Raw genomic sequence first — 23,027 nt, forward strand, 5'->3', positions numbered from 1 at the left:
AGTAAGACTGGAGATCAGTATATGAATAGATTAAGCTGCTGTCCAAAGGTGTCCGAGGTGACACTTGAAGTGTTGAAGTTGCAATAGCAGGTCTTACCTGGCTTTATCCTGCCTTCTTCAAGCCTACAAAAAAAATGATGGTCACTTAATGAGCAAACCATGGAGCGTGTATCATATGTAATCTGTACACTAGATGGCACTACACACAACTCACCAGTTAAGTGGTTTCATCAGAGAGCAACTCATGTGTAGTTGGGCCATCTCCCATCATCCTGATGAATATCTGGTCATTGGACCCAGATGGCTCAGGAGGAGAAAGTGAGGCTGGTGACCTTGCACAGCCCTCCCTCACTCAAAACAGAGTCAAGTGCAAGTCATGTCATCATTTCTCTGATGTCATGGTCTTCTTTGAAAATGAAGGACAAACACACAAACCAATGTGCATTATTTCAGGCTTTCCCAAAGGCTGCAGCATCCCATTGAGCACTGGATTTAGCTGCTCTTGGGTTAGACTGATCAGATCACTTGGCCACTGGAAGCTACTGTCAGACTGGGATGGTATTAGTATAATACCATCTAGATAGGGCCAAGCAAGTAACTTAGCTGTTAGATTGTGACTGCTTGGGCTGAATCGTGCAGATGGCTTAAATTCTAGGCTTTTCTCAGAGCATGTCAGCCTGATGGGTCAATCTACTAATCTCCTTGGCTTGCTTGTCAATAGGCAGCTACACTCTTCTGTCACGTATAGTCACTGGCTGGGATGGGTGGTGCAGTGATCTTTTCAGCTGGAGTGTTTACTATGTTCTTCCAGATGGGACAATGATTCTCAGCCTGGTCTTCTTCTCTGTCTTAAATCCTCAACTCTGATGAGGTTTATCACTTCCAGGCAGAAAGTGGGAAAAGTTTAGTTTCTCATGTTAGACAAACTTAGTTGTGATGTATACTATTTAAAAAAATATGTTCACATAACCTCCTCCCTAAAATTTAATTCAGGGGGCGGAGCCAAGATGGCGGAGTAGAAAGACGCACATACGCTACCTCCGAACCCACTGCCCATAAAATACCTGTAACAAAAAGAACCACGGGCAAATTCTGGAGCAGCAGAAGCCACAGAATGGAGCGGACGAGATTTCTGCTCCAGAGAGCCTGAAAACCTCTCGCAAAAGGTCCCTTGTGCCCTGGACCCGGAGCAGAGCCCAACCCTGCCTCGGTGGTGCAGCGCTGAAAGGAGCAGATCCGACCAGGCTTCAGGGACGGAATCTCCAGCAGTGCGGGTCCCTGCACCCACAGGTGACAAGGGTCGGTGAGAGGGTCTCTTTGGCGGGTTGAGAGGGGAGTGGGGTGCCCCCATAACTCAGGCCCCCTCGGGAGGCAGCAGCGGAGGTGGGAGCAGACCAGGGCTCCCCAAGCAGGCAGGAGCTCCGATCCATTGTTGAAGGTCTCTGCATAAACTCCCTGAGGGAATGGAGCCCGTGAGACGGCCCTGCCCTGACTTGAGCACCTGAACTTAATCTCACACTGAAGAGCAGCCCTGCCCCTGCCCAAAGCCCTGAGGCTGGGGAGCAGCATTTGAATCTCAGACTCCAAGTGCTGGCTGGGCGGATCTGGAGGCGAGGTGGGGGTGGAGAGGACACTCAGAAGTCAAGTCACTGGCTGGGAAAATGCCCAGAAAAGGGGAAAAAAAATAAGACTATAGAAGGTTACTTTCTTGGTGAACAGGCATTTCCTCCCTTTCTTTCTGATGAGGAAGAACAATGCTTACTATAAGGGAAAAATGCAGAAGTCAAGCCTTCTGTATCCCAGCCCACTCAATGGGCTCAGGCCATGGAAGAGCTCAAAAAGGATTTTGAAAATCAAGTTAGAGAGGTGAAGGAAAAACTGGGAAGAGAATTGAGTGACGTGCAAGCAAAGCATGAAAAACAAGTAAACACCCTGCTAAAGGAGACCCAAAAAAATGCTGAAGAAAATAACACCTTGAAAAATAGGCTAACTCAATTGGCAAAAGAGGTTCAAAAAGCCAAGGAGGAGAAGAATGCTTTCAAAAGCAGAATTAGCCAAATGGAAAAGGAGGTTCAAAAGCTCACTGGAGAAAATAGTTCTTTCAAAATTAGAATGGAACAGATGGAGGCTAATGACTTTATGAGAAACCAAGAAATCACAAAACAAAACCAAAAGAATGAAAAAATGGAAGATAATGTGAAATATCTCATTGGAAAAACAACTGACCTGGAGAATAGATCCAGGAGAGATAATTTAAAAATTATGGGCCTACCTGAAAGCCATGAGCAAAAAAAGAGCCTAGACATCATCTTTCATGAAATTATCAAGGAAAACTGCCCTGAGATTCTAGAACCAGAGGGCAAAATAAGTATTCAAGGAATCCACAGATCACTGCCTGAAAGAGATCCAAAAAGAGAAACTCCTAGGAACATTGTGGCCAAATTCCAGAGTTCCCTGGTCAAGGAGAAAATATTGCAAGCAGCTAGAAAGAAACAATTCAAGTACTGTGGAAGTACAATCAGGATAACGCAAGATCTAGCAGCTTCTACATTAAGGGATCGAAGGGCATGGAATAGGATATTCCAGAAGTCAAAGGAACTAGGACTAAAACCAAGAATCACCTACTCAGCAAAACTGAGTATAATAGTTCAGGGGAAAAATTGGTCTTTCAATGAAATAGAGGACTTTCAAGCATTCTTGATGAAAAGACCAGAGCTGAAAAGAAAATTTGGCTTTCAAACACAAGAATGAAGAGAAGCATGAAAAAGTAAATAGCAAAGAGAAGTCATAAGGGACTTTACTAAAGTTGAACTGTTTACATTCCTACATGGAAAGATGATATTTGTAACTCTTGAAACTATTCAGTATCTGGGTACTGGGTGGGATTACACACACACACATGCACACGCACATGCACACACACGTAGAGACAGAGTGCACAGAGTGAATTGAAGAGGATGGGATCATATCTTAAAAAAATGAAATCAAGCAGTGAGAGAGAAATATATTGGGAGGAGAAAGGGAGAAATGGAATGGGGCAAATTATCTCTCATAAAAGAGGCAAGCAAAAGACTTATTAGTGGAGGGATAAAGAGGGGAGGTGAGAGAAAAACATGAAGTTTACTCTCATCACATTCCACTAAAGGAAGGAATAAAATGCACACTCATTTTGGTATGAAAACCTATCTTATAATACAGGAAAGTGGGGGGTAAGGGGATAAGCAGGGTGGGGGGGATGATGGAAGGGAGAGCATGGGGAGGAGGGGGCAATTTGAGGTCAACACTCATGGGGAGGGACAGGATCAAAAGAGAGAACAGAAGTAATGGGGGACAGGATAGGATGGAGGGAAATATAATTAGTTCTTACACAACACTACTATTATGGAAGTCATTTGCAAAACTACACAGATTTGGCCTATATTGAATTGTTTGCCATCCAAAGGGAAGGGGTGGGGAGGGAGGGAGGGAGGAAGAGAAGTTGGAACTCAAAGTTTTAGTAACAACTGTTGAGTACTGTTCTTGCCACTAGGAAATAAGAAATAAAGGTAAAGGGGTATAGGATGGAGACAAGGGCAGAGAGGGATGATAGAAGAGAGGGCAGATTGGCGGACAGGGGCAATTAGAATGCTGGGAGTTTTGGGGTGGGGGGAGGGGACAAAAGGGGAGAAAATTTGGAACCCCAAATTTTGTGAAAATGAATGTTAAAAGTTAAATAAATAAAAAAAATAAAATAAAATAAAATAAAATTTAATTCAATTTTCATATCAATATTTATTTAAAATATCAGTCCATAGTTTTCTTTCTCTGTTTTATCTCACCCTGTTTTAGATATGAGGGCAATATCTGTGTCAGTTTGATAGTATCTTTTCTTTCCCTATTTTTGTAAATAATTGATGTAACCTTGGAATTAATTGTTCTTTGAATGTCTGCTAGAATTCACTTGTAAATCCATATGGTGGGGGACTGTTTTTCTTTGGGATCGCCCTTATAATTTGTTCAATTTCTTTTTCCAAGATGGGGTCATTTAAATCGACTATTCCTTGTTTTCTTAATTTGAATGTTTTGTATTTTTGCTTGGAGTCATCTATCACATTTAAATTATCATTTTTGTTGGCTATAGTAAAGTAAAATAGTTTCTAGTGATTTCTTTTATTTCTTCTTTATTTGCTGTGAATTCTTTTCATTTTTTTTTTATATCAGCAATTTGGTTTTTCTATTATCTAACAGTTGTTTGTGGTACAGTGCATAGTTTGGGGCCTGGAGTCAGGAAGACTCCTCTTCCTGAGCTCAAATCTGGCCTCAGATTTGTATTAACTGTGTGACCCCAGGCAAGCCGCTTAATCTTGTTTGGCTCCGTTTTCTCTTCTATAAAATGAGCTGGAGAAGGAAGTGGCAAGCCACTCCAGTATCTTTGCCAAGAAAACCTTAAATGGGAGTCAGGAAGAGTTGGACGTGACCCAGAAACAACTGAACAGCAGTTTGTTTATAACAAAACAAAACAACTCCTGGTATTGTTCATCAATTTAATGAGTTTTTTTGGTTTCAGTTTTGTTTAGATGGTCTTTGATTTTCAGGATTTCTAGTTTTGTTTGTAATTGGAGTTTTTGTTTTGTTGCTTTTACTAGTTTTTTAAGTCATTTACCTAGTTCATTGATCTGTTCTTTTTCTCTTTTGGTGATGAAGAGTTTAGAGACAAAAATTTTCCCCTCAGGATTGCTTTTAGCTTCATCTCCCAAGATATGTCATCTTATTTTTATTGTCTTCTATGAGATTATCTATTGTTTTTATAATTTTTATCTCCTGCCCATGAATTTTTTAGGAATAAGTTGTTTAATCTTCATTTAAGCTTGAATTCTTAATTAGAATTTTCATTGCCCTGCGTTTAAAATTTCTGCTTTTCAGCATTTGTATATGAAGCTTTTATGTCCTAGCTCATGATCCATTGGTGTAAAAGTGCTTTTTGAAAGCCCTTTACTGTTTTCTTTTGAGATGTATATACCTTATGTACATACCTTATTATGTATTTAATATTTCCTGGAATCATTAAGTTCTGATTATTCCATTGCATTTTTTTTAGGTAGTTCATTACTTGGACTTCTACTTTCTGTTCTCTTATATATTCCCCTTCCATTTTTTCCCCCTCAGAGCTCTTATTTTCAATTTAACTTTCATTTTTTTGAGGGGAGGCAATCAGATTAAGTGACTTGCCCAGGGTCATACAGCTAGTAAGTGGCTAGATTTGAACTCCGATCTTTCTGACTCCTGGGCTAGTGCTTTATCCATAGTGCAACCTGGATGACTCCAATTCCATTTTCATTTAAAAAAAATGTTTTCTTTTATTTTTTCCAACCATTCTTGTCCTTGTGGTCAAGCTATTTCCCTCTCCTATAACTTCATTTAGGCTTATTGTATAATTATTCTTTTCATCAGGGATTTCTTTTTAATCCATAGTCATTCTTCATTCTTTTTTTAATTCATGTTTTCTCTGACATAACTCCTTGTTCAATACTCCTAGTACTTTAGGTCCATGTGCCATGCCTCACACTGGTTTTCCTGGTGCAAATTCTCTTCCAGTGCCAGCTGGGTTCTGGATGGGTCTTATTATCTAATTCCTAACTGTATGGAGCACCCTGCTTCTGTTACTCCTTAATTTTCTTTTGTTGGGTTAGAGGTTCCCATACAATCTTAATATTGTCATCTTAACCACACATATGAGATGAGGGGATAGGAAGTGGTCTAAAGTGCATCATGTCTGGTACTGACTCAGTGGCTCATGAGTGAGGAAGGATAGGAGTAGGAAGTGGTTTCATCCTAGCTGCCAGTCTGGTCTCTTTTGTAACGCTGGTTCTGCATGACAATTGCTACTACAACACTGAGTCCCATTTCTGCTTCAGCTCTCCATGTCTACCACTGTACCCCACCATAATCTGTCTCAGATCCTGTCACCATGGACAGCTATCTCAGGCAGTGAACTGCAATGTCGTCAGCAAAATGGTCCTGGAATATGGCATTTAGATATTTTATTTGTGTATTTTTGAGAACACAATTGTTCTAAGATTGTTTTGCTGGCTAAGGCTTTGGGTCTGTAGAAATTGGAGGTCTTTCAGTTTTGCCATTTTAAAAAAATTTGCCCTGCCTTTGTACATTCTGCCTGATCTATTCTCCTTAGATAGTCCACAGCTTCATGGAGATTTTCCACCATCTTTTCTACTTCTTCAAGTCTTCCATTCATCTTTATCTGTCTGATTTCTCATCTTAGAGGTGTAAGGTCTTCCTTTATAGCTTCCTCATTGTAACTTTAAGCTACTCTGGAGGTTCATGTTGTATGCCCATTCTCTGTTAGGTACAGTCATTTTCATAAGTATAATTGTTAGTAACAATCTTCTGTCCTGAAAATTTTTTTCTCATGTTATCTTGCCTTGTAGCTTTCATTCCTTATACCGGAGGGACAGCCTCCACCCCCACCCCTTGTTTCTTGCTCATTTCTTAAGTTTTTGTGCTAATTTTCCTATGAGATTTTTTCCACTTCAGAATTTTTTCTTTTTCCATCTTTTCTTTGTTGTTCTTTTATTTTATTTGGTGCATTTGTCCTTATTTTGATATGATATGGGGAGAGGGGTGGACTGAGTCATCTTGTTGAAAGCCCAAAGAGAGTCTTTTTCAAAGAAGTCTCTCCAGCAGACCATAACTTTATAATCATGTAGCTGAGAAAAGTGCAGAGAATGCAAAATCCTGCTGTGCTTCCTCTTTACTGATCGCACTTGGTTCAGCAGAGCAAAATATTGCCTTAAAGACTCCCTTACAGAAAGGACTCTTATACATATGTTAAGATCATATGAGTTTTTTTTCCCTCTTTTACTATTGGTTTTTTTTATGGTTATATAATTAATTTTTTGGTAAATTTTTTATTCGTGTTAGACTTAAATGCAAAATGGGAAAAGAAAAAGAAAAGACCATTGCCATGTACATAACGGAACAAAAGAGGGGATTCAATATAAAACAATAAATTTCCATTTCAGGAAAATTTATATAATAAGTACTACACATGGTTTTTCAAGTTACCTAGCTTTTCTTTTGTTCTCTGCTGTGTGCTTTTTACTTTATTTTTCCCCTCCCTTCTTCCACCTTCTACCTCACCCTAAAGAAGGCTACAATTAAACACAGATATATATGTGTGTGTGCATGTATATATATGTATTTGTATATATATGTATGTATGTGTGTGTACATATATGCACACACACATATATACATGAATATCTATAAACACACAAATATATACACATATAGACTGATACATATATACTCGTAACACCATACTATGCATATTTCCGCTTGTGATCTCTTCTGAAGGTGGATAGCATCTTCCTTTATAGGTCCAAGTCTTTCCATGTTTTTCAGAATTAACCAGCTCATCATTTCCTACACCATAGCAATATTCCAATACAATCATATCCTATCTGAGAGATTGTCTGTGAAAGTTTTCCCCCCTTTTCTGCATTGCTTCTATTCTTGACTACATTGGTTTTATTTATACAAGAAAATTTTAACTTAAAATAATTGAAATTATTTATTTGCCACTTCAGCAATGCTGTCATAATATAACTTGAGGTCTGATAGTGCTGAATCTCCTTCTTTTATGTCTTTCCCTCCCTGGTTTCTTTGAAATTCCTGTCCTTTTGTTCTTCCAAATGATCTTTGCTTTTTTTCTTACTCAGTAAGATGATTTTTTAGTAATTTAATTGGGAAGGCATTGGATAAATATATTAGTTAGGTAAAATTGTCATTTTTTATTATATTGGCTTTATCTACCCACAGACAAGAAATGTTACACCAGTGATTAAATCTGACCTTATTTGTATGAAATGTGTTTTATGTTTATGTTCGTATAGTTTGTGTGTCTGTCTTGGAAGCTATACACTCAGGTATTTTATATTGTCTAGTTATTTTAAATGGTCAATAAAACAATATTGAATAATATCGCTGACATAGTACAGTTTACCTATTTTTCTCTCTGAATTAAGTCTATTTTAGTTTTAACTTTATCTGAGATCATGATTACTACCCCTGCTTTTTTTTGTGTAAAAACTCTATTCCTGTCCTTTATTTTATCTTTGTTGTGTGTCTCTCATTTTTATTGTGTTTCCTGAAAGCAATTTATTGTTGAATTTGAACTTTTAATCTGCTATCCATTTCTGTTTTATAGGTAGATTCATCCCATTCACATTCTAACCTATGACTACTTGTGTATTTTCCTCCCTGTTTATCCTCACTGTCCTTTTCACACTATTTACCCTATCCCTTCTCATTCCTCTACTTTACTTCTACCTGCTAACTTGTCCTCCTATTCCTTAATCTACCCACCCCTCTAAGAGTCCTTCCCTTATCTTCTCCCCCACTCTATTCCCTTGCCCTCTTATTTTTTTCTGGATTTAGAAGACTTTTATACCCTTCTAGATAGATATGTTGTTTCCTCTTTAACCCATTTCCGATGAGAGTAAGGTTCTAGCATTACTCACCTTCTCCCCTACTAGTTTCTACATCAATTCTTCCTTTTATGCCTCATTTACGTGAGATAAGTATTCTTTTTTTATCTCTCCCTACATAGTTATTTTTCTTTTTAGAATCATCCTGTCATACATCCTGTCCAGTTTCATTCAAACTATCCAAATAATGAAAACAGTTATAAGAGTACTGGCAACATTTTCGCTTATAATAAGTAAATAATTTGACCTTATTGAGTCCCTTATAATTGGTCCTTATAATTAAAACTTAATAAGGTTTACCTATACTTCGCTTGGATCTTATATATTGAATTTTCCATTTAGGTGTGCTGTTATTGTCATGAATGCCTGAAAGCCTTTTAGTCCATTAAATATCTATTTTTTTTTCCCATTCAGGATTATACTTAAGTTTATTGGGTGAATTACTATTGTTCATAACCCTAGCTTTTTGCTCTATGAAATATAATATTCTAAGATCTATGGTCCTTCAATGCAGTAAGTCTGGTGTACTAGGTCTTGTGTAATTCTTATTGTAGCTCCCTGTTATTTTAATTGTTTATTTCTTGTTACTTGCAATATTTTGTCCTTCACCTGGGAGCTTTGAAACTTGGCTATGATATTCCTGTAAGTTTTCCTCCTGGGATCTCTTTCAGGTGATGATCTGTAGATTTTTTTTCTATTTCTGCTTTGCCTTCTTGTTCAAGAACTTCAGGGAAATTTTGATAATTTCTTGTAATATTGTATCAAGATTCTTTTTTTAATAATAATTTTTAAGCAGTCCTGCTATTCTCATATTATTTCTCCTAATCTGTACTCCAGATCAGTTGTTTTTCTGATGAGATGTTTCACATTCTCTTCTATTTTTTTCATTTTTTTAAATTTTGTTTTTATTATTTCTTGTTGTCTTAGAATGTCATTAATTTCCCCTTGCCCAATTCTAGTTTTTAAGGAATTACTTCCTTCCATAAGTTTTTTATTCTTTATTTCAAGTTGGTTAACTTTCTTCTCATAACTTTTAAAAAATTTTCTTGGATATCTCTTTTTGTCTTCTAGTTTTTCCTCAATCTCACTTATTTGATTTTTAAAGTCCTTTTTCAGTTCTTCCAAGAACTCTTTTTGTGCTTGGGACTATTTGATGTTTGTCACTGAAAATAGAATAGCTTTTTTAACTCCATTATCTTCCTGTGAATATGAACTTTGATTTTCCCTATCTCCATAGTAGCTATCTATGGTTGGATTGTTTTTCCTTTGCTTGCTAATTTTTATTTTTTATTTTGTTTTTAGCAACTATTAGCATAATCATGTTCTAGTCCCACGGTGTGGGAGTTGATGCCCCAAGCCTCAGGGCCTTCTAGCTCTTATTTTCTGAGATCTGTCTTGGGGCCCAACCTTAGGCTCTCCTCTCTACTCCTAAACCATGGCTAGGGTCCCCAGTTACACTGTCCCACAAATGTTCTTGTTCCCTGTAGTCCCTCCTATGACTGCAGGATATAGCTGTCCTTTCTGCCCTGGAACTGAAAATAGTTCTGCTCTCCTGGAAATGTGTACAGGCAGCAGGGTCCCTGCCCCTCCGCTACTATATACACCAGGTGTGTGCTACCTCCTTCTCCCACATCCCTGGCCCAGGAGGCATCTGGCCAGCCCAGCTGTGCTTAGTGTCCCTTGACAGTGGAAGGTCCTTTACTCTTCTCCTACTCAGCCAGCAATCCCTTTCATTGTCTGTGAGATGAAAGTTTCCAAGGCTGAGGCTGCCTCTCCACCCAGCTAGGGCTTACTGTTTATTGATTCTGCAGAGTTGTCCTGGAGGTGTTTGCACTTCACTCAGGCCAGACCTCCACCCCAGAATATTAATTCTTTCCTGAGGACTTCTTAGATTGTTTTATGACAATTACTTTACCCCAACTTTTGTTTATTTCTGCTGCTCTACATTCCCTCTGAGGCTCTGTCCTTTTTTGTGGAGAAAATTTGGACAGCTGAAAATTTTCTGACTTACTCTGCCATCTTCCCAGAATCCTTTGTCTTTTACCCTTTGTCAAGCTCGTTTGAGTTTCCTTAATAACTTTGTTCAGTGATCTCTTGGTAATTAATCAACTAAGACATAAAACAAGGATGTATACTTATGCTCCCCAATGTCATGGATGATACTTTTCACAGAGTCCAAACAAAACAAAGATTACCTATTGATGGTGAAACCCTCTGGATGCTCCTGTTTGCAGATGGTATCGTGCATATTGCATCAAGCCAGAGCATTATAGGGCCTCCTCAATTAAGGCTATGATTATTCCAGAGAGATTGTCTTAACAATCTAAATAGGAAAAACCAAGTGGATGAAAAATACCCATTATCCAGTCTGTGATGTCTAGTTGGAGGTCAGCCTTTAATTTAGTATAAGAATACACACACATATGTGTGAATGTGTGTGAGTATATGAATCTACATATGTACATATGTATGTATATCAGTCATTTCAGTTGTGTCCAACTCTTCATGACGCTGTTTGAGATTTTCTTGGTATAAGATACTAGCAAAGATCTGGTAAAGATATAGAGCATTTTTGCCATTTCCTTCTCTAGCTCATTCTTTAGCTGCCCAGAGTCACATAGCTAGTAAGTGTCTGGGGCTAGATTTGAACTCATGAAGATGAGTCTTCCTGACTCTACCCACTGTACCACTTAGCTGGCCATATTCCATCATATCGATAAAACAATATGAGAACTAGGGGAAGGGCCCTAGGCATTTTGTGCAGACTCTCTATGGAGGATCTGTGGGAGGATACAGATAAGGTGAGAAGACTTAGATGGGTTGCAATCTTCCCTGTTGGAAGGAGTGCCTATGTTATTGAGATTATAGTTCTATGGAAGCCTGGAAAGAGCTGCTAGAGTTTGTGCACCACTGATACTTTCTTCAAGATCCCATAGAAAGTAGTAGTTTAATGAAGGACTGATTACCAGGCTAGTGTAAAACTGCAGACACCTACTAATTTAGCTGCAACCCATGCCCATGCTGTGCCCTAATCTGTGCCTATGCCATACTCTTTTTCTTATCTAGTTGAATTATTATTATTTTTTCTTTCCAGATGATGTCAATGATGATTCAAAGCAATCAAAAGATGTTGTCATTTTTGGTGATTGCTCTTTTTCTTTTGGGGGAGAATGTATGCTTTCAAAGACTAAGGAGCCATGTGAGAAGATTAGAGGACTGGGAAGTACCCATGGGTAAGCAGAATTTGATTTTTTCTTCTTTAGGGAGAGACTTTCTGGTGTCCATGTTGGGAGGTGGGAGTGAGCTACTGTGATCAGAAGGAGACTTCCTGCTCACCTGGGTAAGTGAATAACAGTTGAATTTAAGATTGGGAGCTGCTGAGAAATGGCTATAGCCGCCATGCCCTGATACTGTACCTGAAGTGACCAAGACCAGAGCAGGAAGAACCATGGCTAACTTCTCCACCTCCAGAAGTGACCCATTTCCCATGGGTTACACTGCTTTTGGACTTCTCTGAAACTCTCCAACCTGCACCTGGTATCTCTCTTCCCTCAACTCCTTTTTAGCTTTCTTTTATAAGTTGTCTTCCCCTATAAGATTATAATCTTCTTGGGGGCAGGGACTGTCTTTGCTTTTATTTCTGTTTATATCCCCAACACTTAGCGCAGTGCTAGTAGGTCCTTAATAAATGTTTATTAATTGACTTAGACCCTAGAGTAGATAATTATTATTATCATAGCTAACATTTATATAGCACCTGCTATTTTCCAGGCACTTAATCCTCACAACAACCTTGGGAGATGATGCTATTATTATTCTCATTTTTACAGATAAGGAAACTGAAGCAAAGAGAGGCTAAGTGACTGCTGAGGGTCATATGTAGTATCTAGTAAGTATCTGAAGGCAATTTAATTGGGATGGCATTGACTAAGTAGATTAGTTTAGGTAGAATTGTCATTTTTACTTCATTGGCTCTGCCCATCCAGGAACAATGAATATTTATTTAATTATTTAATCTGACCTTACTTGTATAAAAAGCATTTTATAATTATGCTCATGTGGTTTCTGGGTTTCTCTTGTACATTCTACAATTATTTTAAATGGGATATCTCTTACTCTCTCTTCTGCAGGGTTTTGTTGGTGATATATAGAAATGCTAATGATTTATGTGGATTTACTTTGCTAAAATTATAATTTCAACAATTGAATCTTGAGGATTTTTCAAGCATATCATCATATCATCTGCAAAAAAGATAATTTTATTATCTTATTGCCCATTCTGATTCCTTCAATTTCTTTTTCTTCTCTTATTGCTGTTGCTAGAATTTCTAATACAATATTGAACAATATTGGTGACAAATGGCATCCTTGTTTTACTCTTGATCTTATTGGGTAGGCTTCTAGCTTATCCTCATTACGAATAATACTTGTTGATAGTTTTAGGTAGATGCTTCTTATCATTTTAAGGAAAAAAAATTTACACTTATGCTTTCAAATGTATTTTGCCAAAGGCTTTTGCTTCATTTATTGATATAATCGTATGATTTTTGTTTCTTTTGTCACTGATACAATCAATTATGTCAATAGTTTTCTTTATGTTAAACCACCCCTGCATTCCTGGTATAAATCCTTATTTCTTATTCATCAACTTTGTGGTAAAGTCAGGCTCTATTTCTGAGGTGTGGGGATAATATCTCAGGCATCAGGTTTTTATGATGCTATTTTCTGAGCTCTAACAGGAGCCTGACTTCAGGTACTCCTTTCTCCCTCGAGCCATGACCAGGGCCACCAGAAATTCTGTCATTGAAAGTGCTCTTGCTCCCTGTGGTCCATCCTGTGACTGCAAGCTTCAGCTCATCCCTTTGCCCTGGTACCAAAACCAGGGACCCTGTTCTCCTCTGAGTGACCATAGCCAGTAGGCTCTTGCCTCTCTGCTATTGCACTCACCAGCATGTACTCACTCCTTCCCACCCATAGTCACAGCTCAGGATACTGTCTGATCAATGCACCTGGACCCAGTATCCAGAGCTAGTGGAGTGTCCTGCAATCTTCTCTGGGTCAACTGTTAGACCCCCACACAGTCTATGAGGTGAGAAAGTTCCTGAAGGTGAGGCAGTCACTCAATAGAATTGCCCCCAGGGCTTGTTGTTTGTTGATTCTATAATATCTTCCCAAACATATTTGCACTTCAGTCAGGTCTAACATCCATTCAGGGAAGTTGGGTCTTTCCTAAAATTTTCCCAAATTGTCTTAGACATACAACAGCTTTACCCTGACTTTTAATTATTTCTGTCCCTTAAAGTTCACTGTGAGGTGCTATTTTATATCATTTGTGGGGGAATTTAAGAGAGCCAAGTAATTTCCTACCTTATTCGATCATCTTCCCAGAATCTTCTCCATCCCATGAAGTTTCAACTTGTTCTAATTCTGGCAGAACCAAAAGCAGGGGAAAAATCAGTTACTACCAACTCTTGGCCCATGGAAGCATTCCCTTCAGCCCTGAGGCCCTTGCTGTACTTCTGGAGGGAACTTGATTCCTTCTCAAAGGAAGGAGAGAGCACTTCAGATCCTCTTTCTGGTTAAGGAAACATGGTTCTTTAAAGAGCACCATAGGTTTCACCAGACTGCAAAAGGGAGTGAGGCAAAGGGAGTTTCTGAGGCAGCATCACTGTCTGGATGATATGTCCTTTTACTTCCTATGCTCTTGTTCCAATTCATCAAATGACCTTCTTTTTCTCTGGGCCAATGGATCCAAGAAGAAGATGCTCTGGAGAGCTAACATGGGCCCACTCTAAATGAATAAATTGATGTACAGTTTTTTTTTAATGAGCTTGGTTGAGAACAAGTCATTGATGTCAGATGTAAAAAGAGGCATTTGAAATTGGATCCAAATGTGGTGAGGAAATTCCTAGAGTCACTTATGAATATCAGGCTCAGGCTGGTTATTAGGACCAGAAATTAGGTAAAGGTTTGGGTTGGCTATTGGGTGAGGGTTTACACGAGATAGCAAGAAAGCAGTGGTGTACAAACCTCTTCAGTCACCCAGGAGTCTTATCTAATCAGAAACTGTGTTCATTAACTGTTTGACACAGGATAAGAAGGGGTCAAGCCAGTGGAAAAGTACAAAGTTATGGGTTTGTAGTTCTAGATTTTGTGGACATTAGGACTATTTGACTTGAAAATATTGGAAACCTATCAGTATGACTACACTATTGAACAATACATATCAAAAAAAATCACAGTTATCACACACCCCTTTCAGATTACTTTGCATATACTCTAAATATATTATGCATATAGTTAGTTATTTGTAGGACAGCTAAGCAGTACAATGGATAGAATTTGGGACCTGGAGTCAGGAAGACTCATCTTCCTGAGTTTAAATCAGGCCTTAGACACTTTCTAACTGTGTGATTTTGGGAAAGTCACTTCACCTTGTTTGCCTCAGTTTCCTCATCTGTAAAATGAGCTTGAAAAAGAAGTGGCAAACCACTTTAGTAGTATCTTTGCCAAGAAAACCCCAAATGGAGTCATGAAGAGTCAGACATGACTGAAATGACTGAACAACAAGTTATTTTGTATGGTATTTCTTCCATTGTAATATATGTTTCTTCAGGGCAAGAATGGTTTATTTTGCTTTTCTTTGCGATTTGACATAGAACTTGAAATATCATGAGCACTTAATAAATCCTTGCTAACCAACAGTATTTTGAGTGGCAATGTCCTAAAATTATGGGGACGGGGTCATTTCAGATTGACAGGGAAGATTCCAGATTCAAGGGATTCACGTGGATCACAGATTTTTTTTTTTTTTTTTGCTGTCATGAGTAATATAGTCCTAACTATGGTGGCCAGAGTGGGTTTACTTTGCTCAGTCACCACTTGTAGCTGTGTACCATTGTGGTCAGAATCTATCTAGGTGTTTATAGCCTGAAGTCTCTCTGGTTGAAAAAAGCAAGATTATAGCCTTTTGGGAGACTATCCTAGACATGTGCCAGAGAAACTATATCAGGATAATTTGGTTAGTGGCTCAAGTAGGGCATGACTTGGGCAAATCAGATATTGATGTCTTGCTGTATGATTGCTACAGTAGCACACTCCCTTTATATAGTTTTTTTTTTTTAAAACAAAACAGAAGTATGTTTTATTTCAATCCTATTGGGGTGGAAAAATACAAAATGAGGTATCCTTTACATACATGAAATCAAAATCAGCTTGCAAGGAATCATACTCATCTTTTCTCTGCCTCCTATCCATAGAGGTCCAAGGCTGGTTGGGAAGAGAAAATGAGACAAGAGTTAAGACTACTATTGACCCAGTAAAGTGGCCAATGCACCAAAAGACAGGAGAGAAGACAATTACCCAGGAAGGAAGCCCTGGGTTTTAATTGCTTCCTCAGCAGAGGGTGGGGTGAGGTGGAAAACCTTTAGCTTAGCAAGAGTTAAAATTAGCAGGGATCAGGGTTCTCCTCATAGGACTCCTCTCCTTATAGATGAAAGACCAAATGGGATCAGATAGCTCATGTAAAGTATGATGCCTTTGACTTTCTCAAACTCTTTTCTTTTTTGAGTTTGGATGATACATAGCAGGCTTTCTTCTCTCCCTTCTGGAAGGTAGCTGAGCTAGTGAGTATATAGAATCCAGCTCCAGATCTTGTATAATGTCTAATCAACCTACAGTCTGACAGTTGTAATTACATTGGTTCTAAAGAGGCAGAGGTCAACCAATGAGACTGACTTTGTGGTTTTAAGGAAGGCAACACATGAGCTAATTTGGACTATTTCTAATGAAGTACCTCAGCTGTCATGTGTGTACACATAAAATTGGCATTGCAATCAATAGGGACCAAAGTCAAGAAAACTCCCTAGAAGGCGCAGAAGCTGAGCTCAAAGAACAAGTAGGACAGTTCAGCTAGGATGTACCATATGTAAGGGAGAGTAACATAAAATAAGTTTGAAAAGTTAAGCTGGAGGAAGATTGTGAAAGACTTTAAATGCCAATTATAGAAAGAAGTATTTTATTTTAGAAGCCATAGGGAACCACAGAAGCTTCTTGAGAAAGGTAGTGATATGATTAAATGTGTACTTTAAGAATTCTATTTTAGCAGCCATGTGGCCACATACTAGAATGGATGTAGAGAAGGGAATGGATATGAATAAAATATTCCTGGAAATTTGGCAATAGACTTAATATGGGGGAGGTGAGGAAAAGTGAAGTATTTATGAGGTTGCAAACCTGAAGGGCTAGGAAGATAGTAATATCCTTATTGGATATAGAGAAATTGAGAGGGATGATTGCTGGTTTTCTCATCCTTCCTCAGGAAGCAATAGAAGTTTGATCCCAGATGAAAGTTTGGGGGTAATGAAAGTTTAAGACATTAATTTTCTCACCTTTCCCCTGGTTCAGATTTTGGCTCTGGGCTGACTCTAAGTAAGTAGAGACCTAGTGCTTAGATACAGTAAGGCTGGATATTTAATTTCGTGATACACTTGGTCCTGACTTGTCGTAGTCCAATAGTCAAAATCAGTTTCCTCAAGTCAAATAGCAAAATCAGCTTAGGGGTGTCACTTCAGGCACAAGAAGTTCAAAGACAGGCAATGTAAAGGCATCTAATGAGGGTCCGATTCACAAAAGAGCTAAAATAGCCCCTGGAGCTATGGGTTCATGTCTGAGATGGATCTGTGTTCCACAATATAGGAGTGAAGTTGAAAAGCAAAGTAATTCAAGTTAGAAGCAGGAATTTCAGAATTCAGGATCTTGGAGGTAGAGCAGTCAAATCTGCAGTGTCGATGGCAGAAATTTAGTGTGGATGGAGATCATGGAGGTGAGATTAAGAAAATTATGATGATAATTACTAAGTGTATTGAAGTTACCAAGGGTGATGCCTAGGTATAGGAGGAGAGAGGAAGTAACCTATATCTCTCTTTTTTTCCTCTCCCTATGGTTGTTCCTTAACTTCCCTCTCGATCTAGCACCCAGAACTCAAATCCTGTCCCCTGGTTATGAGAACCTTTACTTCCCTCAATCCTGACATGACTTCTTCTCCTCACCCTTACAAACACAACCCCTGGACAGCATTTCCCCATGAAGGGTGGCAGTGGTGGAAAATTCTCCTTTCCTACCGCTCCATGCCAATCTAGGAACCCTCTTTTCCAGAACCCATTTTTGTCCCTCCATTTTTCCCTCACAAATCCCATCTGTTAATAATATACAGGCCAAAAAAAAAAGTGCTCCAGATTGTTTACTATAGTGGATCACAGAGTGGGGGTGCCATTCTCTTCTTTTTCAAAACAATTTCCCCAGCCCTTTCCCTCTCTATTATTTCCTCTTCCTTAAAGACACAAAGAAACCTTTATGTTCTCAAAGATACCTTTATGCCCTGTCCCTACTCCACCTAGCCCTGCACATGTCCCATTTTGCCTCAGAATTATTTATCCCACTGGCCATGACACTTGATATTGTGGGCACCAGATCCTTCTCAGTTTGTCCCCATCCCAACTAGAGAGGAGAAGGATAGAGAGCTGCTAAAGCTTGCACAGTTCTCCCCCACTCAAATCAAAATCAGCTACAAGTCATATCATCATTTCCTTGATGTCATGATCCTCTTTGAAAACAAAATTCAAACACAACAACCTGGGGTCCCTAACCAAGAGTAGATTACACTGACCTCTAAATCCTGCTGCTCCTTGACCACTGTCCACTGTTCTCATTGCCCACCAGATTCTGCTGAGTCCAAGCACTTTTTGCTTTCCAGACTTGACAAGACCTCAGTGTTCTTTGGAACCCACTAACCCTCCAGAAATTAGAGATCCTGTGGACCCTCCCACCACCCCAAATATGCCTTAGTATACTCTGATTGTCTATTTCTTCCTTACCTATGCATTTTCACTGTTTTGCCTTACATCCCTAAATTACTGGAAAGATGATTTCCAAGTTCTAAAATTATTGAGGGGCTAAATTCAGCCCAAGGAAAGTAGTTTCCTTTTTGGTACTCTAATTCCTATAGGTAGCATATTTCTATTTCCTAATAAGGATGAGCTCTTTGATCCTACCATTCAGTCAATTGTTGTCTGAGAACAGATAGCATTTATATAATTTTAAGTTTTGCAGAACATTGTGTTTGTTATCTCATTTGATCCTTCCAACCACCCTATAAGGTGGGTACTTATATTATACCCACTTTACGAATGAGCAAACAGAGATTGAGAAAGACTAAGCCACTTGCCCAGAGTTGAACAATTAGTAAGTGTTTGAGGTAGATTCAAGTCCAATTTTATCCAAGGATAATCTTTGGGGCTTGGGGCTTTCTATTACTAGAGCTTATGAGCCTCCATTTGATATGCTCCTCTCAATATCAATTGACCAGTTATTATTTCTCCACATTAATTAATGAAATAATGTCAATGAGCTTTTACTAAGGGATATTGCCTGAAAAGGTACTCACCCTTGTTTTGAGTACCCCCTGCACCTTAGTTGCCTTCCTTCCTCTGGTTGGAAAGTGTGAGGGTAGAAACTGGAGAAGTCTTCCCAGATTTTCAACTACCTAAGAAGGAGGACCAAGGAAGACACCTCTTTCCATTTTCCACCAGACTGAAGGACTTCAGTGTTCCTCCTCTCTTGCCAAGTACTTCCTTTTCAGCATTTAGGTTCTTTTTATATATTATCTCCACCTTCTTCCCTCCCCACATTAGACTATGAGCTCCTCCTCCTGAGGGCAGGCACTCTCTTCCTTTCTTTGTATTTACTATCTATCTATCTGTCTATCTATCATCTATCTATCTATCTATCTATCTATCTATCTATCTATCTATCTATCTTTCTTTCTTTCTTTCTTTCTTTCTTTCTTTCTTTCTTTCTTTCTTTCTTTCTTTCTTTCTTTCTTTCTATCTATCTATCTATCTATCTATCTGTCACAAGGACTGTGGTACAACCCTCTACCCCACTGTAGAGAGTGTACTCTCTCTCCTCTACATCAGTCCCTGAGGAGAGTGAACTAACAGTCACCTTCCCAACTTGGGGGATGAATGGTTGCCTTTGGAGTCTTTTTCTCCCTTCCAAAAATCCTCATCAAGTTCATTCCTGGGTGTGGCATAGTTGATGAATGAGTTTCCCTCCTCCTTGTAGGACATGGTGTCTTAGCTGCCAGTCAATTCACTGCTAGCCTCGATCAAGCAGGTCACTCTTTGGGGCTGACACCTGACCAGAATTGGCTACTGCTGATGCAGTCTCCATCTGCTAAAGGCGACTTTGATACCTTTGAGATCTTTAGAATCTCACAGGGTTGTAACCTGGTACATTTTTGTCTGCAGGGTGGGAGACAGGGAAGGAAAGAGAAAAATATTTTTGAAGTACCTGCTATGTGTCAGATACTCTACTAAGCTCTTTATGTATATTATCCCGTTTGACCCAATAGTCATCTCCCCTAAGATCAGGAAAGACACAGTCATATGGCAGCTCATTATGGAGATCATATCATTTGCTTGTAGGTGACAGGCAGGCAGTTGTTGCTGATACCTTTCTCCTCACAGAGAGGACCATCACATTTCTTCTTTTTCATTCAAATATACCAGGGAAGAAAGCCTTTTGTGTGCATTCAGTTCTAGCTCTGAAGCCAACTAGAAGGAACTTTGTCACCATTCTACAAGTGCCATTCAGGAAGCCAGAGGACACCTGTACTTGGGGAGGGAAAGGGTCTCTCTATCCTGCATATCTGAAAGCAGGCTCACCAAGCTTCTCTTTGGATTGCAGAATAGTGGATATCACCCATGCTGTAAGGACTGGGCTCTTATTGGCCAGGCCCCCCCCAAACACCCCTCCCTCCATTAAATTAATAGCCTTTCAGCTGCTAAATCTGATGGCCTTTCCTCACTCTTTACCCGCTTTGATGTCTCTGCAGCCTTTTCTTTACTTTTGACCACCACCTTCCTGGCCACTCTCTCATTGGGCTTTTTACGACAATACTCCTCTCCTGGCTCCTTTCCTGCTTGTCTGGTTACTCCTTAGCACTTTTACTTGAGTATAAGCCATCTCTTGTCTCCTCAGAGAACACGTTTCTTGGGGCTATGGCCTGAATCTCCTCATTTATCTCTCCCTGATCAGGTCTCTTTTGGCAACCTCATCAACTGCTATAAATTGAAGCACCATCTCAACGCAGATGACTCCCAGACTTATATATCTAGCATTAATTTCTCCCTTCAGCTTCACTCCCATAGCATCAAATGCCTTAAGGAAAAAATATCTCCTCTCTGAGTTCATGTGGTAGGTAATTGTTGCCAAATATATATTTACTATAATGCAGAAATTATAGAGCTAAAAACCTAGATATTATTATTATGCTTAAAGACAGGTTCTGGCCTCAGAGAAAACAAATAACCTAAATGGTTATTAGGATTCTGAAAAAACTTCTAGGCAAAATTATATCAGAATGACAGGGAAAGAAGTTTTGGTTTTTCTTTTTCTTTGTTTCCCCCTGCCCTCCTCATGGGGAAAGATGAAAGGGAGAGAAAATAAATGCTTACTAGCTTTGAGAAAAAACTCAAAACCTTAAATTAAAAAAAAAGACATTGCCTACATAGAATATCATTTTTGAAGCTCTGCTTGTTCCCTAGACCCTGGACAAATGACTTAATCTCTGTCTGCCCCAGTTTTCCAAACTGTAAAATGGGGATAATAATGGCACCTACCTCTCAGGGTTGTTGTGAGGATCAAATGAGACAGCATTTGTAAAATATTTAGCACAGTGCCTGGCATATAATAGGCACTAAATAAAGGTTTATTCTCTACCCCCCCCCATACTTTTATCCAGGATCCTCCAAGGGCATGTATATATTTATTTTCATAAAAGTTTTGTATGATTGGGAAAACAGATTTGACTAATCTTGATTTTTTTTTTCTTCAAGTAAGTGACCTGATTGTGCATAAATTCAGAAATGAGGTCCTCACTAGCAGTTAGGCTGTTAAAAAAAATCAGCTTCATTTCTCATGATATTATGTGATGCTTGCCATTTTTGTGGCAAGGCTAATAAAATTTTAACTGTAAATAATACCTGGTCTCTGTAGTTATTTTCTACTGTGTGTAAGAAAGCATTTTGACTACTTTTATAACTGCAAATGCTAGCCACCTTCTATGAATGTAGATGAACTGATATTGCTCGCTATAGAACACATAGATACTTACTAAGGAAAAGTGGGTTGTGCTTTGGCCCCTGACTCTGAGGGTCAGGTCTGTTACATTCTCTCTTCCCCACTCCCTCCTTCTCCAGTATCCTGAGGGGATTGGAAGGAGTCTGTTCTGCCTTTGCCTTGCTCCCCCATTGAATGTTCTGCCTCCATTTTTAGGGGGGTAGTGACTAGCACCCAAATTCCATTTAACCACTCAACATTGGCTTTGCTTTTACAAAGGAGTACTTACTTCAGAGATATAGGAAGAACAAACATTTTTCATTCCAATATCTTCAGGGCCTCAGTTCATTAAAGAGAAGAGAGAGATTAGGGCTACAATTTAATTGAATTCCTTCATGGTGTTAGTTCCAACATGTTCAAGTTCAAGCTCTACCTCCATCTTCCTCCCCTAACCCCTCCCCCCAGTCCCAGGACCCTGACTTTTCAAAGCTTCCCTGCTAGGCTGTCTGGAATATCCAACCTGGAATCCTTGGTCCTAATTCCACATGGCTCAAGGTCCCTAGTTGAGGATTCCTCCCAATTTAGAACTGAAAAGGACAAAGAAAGCAAGGTCCAAACCCAAGCCTGTTTCTTGGAGTCCATGTGGCTTAAGGGATGGGAGAGGGCCCTTAGGCCCTCCCCCCTTATCCTACTTCATCAACTTAGGGGCAACTAGATGGTGCAGTGGATAGAACACCAGTGAGGGAGTCAGGAGGACCTGAGTTCAAATCTCACCTCAGGCACTTGACACTCACTAGCTGTGTGACCTTGGGCAAGTCACTTAACCCCAATTGCCTCACCCTGGGTCATCTCCAGTCATCCTGATGAATATCTGGTCACTGGATTCAGATGGCTCTGGAGGAGAAGTGAGACTGGTGACCTGCATAGCCTTCCCTCACTCAAAACAAAGTCAAGTGCAAGTCATGTCATCATTTCTCTGATGGCATGGTCTTCTTTGGCAACGAAGGACGAACACAACAAACTTCATCAACTATAATGAGTGAATGAGTCCTTCACCCACAGATTTATAAATGCAGTAGAGAGAGAGATTGTGTTTAGTGAGGTAATTTAAAAAATACACAAGGTTTCAGTTCCAGCTGAAGCCCCAATGGAAAAAGGTTACTCTTAACCACATAATAGACTGATGCAGAATGTCCATAAATGCAGTTGTCTTGTAGCTCAGGATTATATCTCAAGTGTCTCCCATATGAAGGCTACCATTTTTGGTGGCCTGAGTAGGTGTCAAGCCCCATTACACCTATTTGATCTATTTTTTCCGATACTAAAGAATCCTTGCAAAGTCCCCCTGTTCCCACTCCATTTAGTTAGCATTCCTATGTAAATACAAGAGGAAAGCAATAATCCTTGGAGGATCAAGTC

The 23,027-nt window shown here is 39.3% G+C and overlaps 1 long non-coding RNA gene across 1 annotated transcript; it reads left to right on the top strand.

The window, feature by feature from the left end:
* The first annotated feature begins 10,909 nt into the window (after positions 1–10,909).
* On the top strand, positions 10,910–15,190 carry LOC140500093 (uncharacterized). The gene is made up of 2 exons (XR_011965614.1): positions 10,910–11,826; positions 12,317–15,190. It is a non-coding gene; the product is annotated as an uncharacterized lncRNA (long non-coding RNA).
* Positions 15,191–23,027: the final 7,837 nt, after the last annotated feature.

This window comes from Notamacropus eugenii, chromosome 4 (genome assembly GCF_028372415.1).
Source record: "Notamacropus eugenii isolate mMacEug1 chromosome 4, mMacEug1.pri_v2, whole genome shotgun sequence".
NCBI lineage: Eukaryota > Metazoa > Chordata > Mammalia > Diprotodontia > Macropodidae > Notamacropus > Notamacropus eugenii.